The following is a 345-nucleotide window of genomic DNA, read 5'->3' on the forward strand; positions in this document are numbered from 1 at the left end:
TTTTCATGCAGCCTTAGTATGGTTGAATAGGAAATATACTGAAAACGTGAGATTTTGTTTTGAATTTCCTGATTTACTGTTGTTTATGCATTTATTTATTGTTTCCCTTTTACTCTTGTGTTTTAGTACAATTTTAGTTCATTTTAGCTAACTTGATATTGTCAATTTTGTTTATTTGTTGTTTTGACTCTTTTACAGTACTATTTTCCACAAAATTCTTGCCATTTTGTCTCATCATGGCTTCATTATTATTATTATTATTATTATTATTATTTTAAATCATGTATAAAATGACATCTACAGCTACTACAAAAATGGGGCAAAAGAAAAAATGCAAAAGTAAAG

This window comes from Clarias gariepinus, chromosome 2, assembly GCF_024256425.1.
Source record: "Clarias gariepinus isolate MV-2021 ecotype Netherlands chromosome 2, CGAR_prim_01v2, whole genome shotgun sequence".
Classification (NCBI taxonomy): domain Eukaryota; kingdom Metazoa; phylum Chordata; class Actinopteri; order Siluriformes; family Clariidae; genus Clarias; species Clarias gariepinus.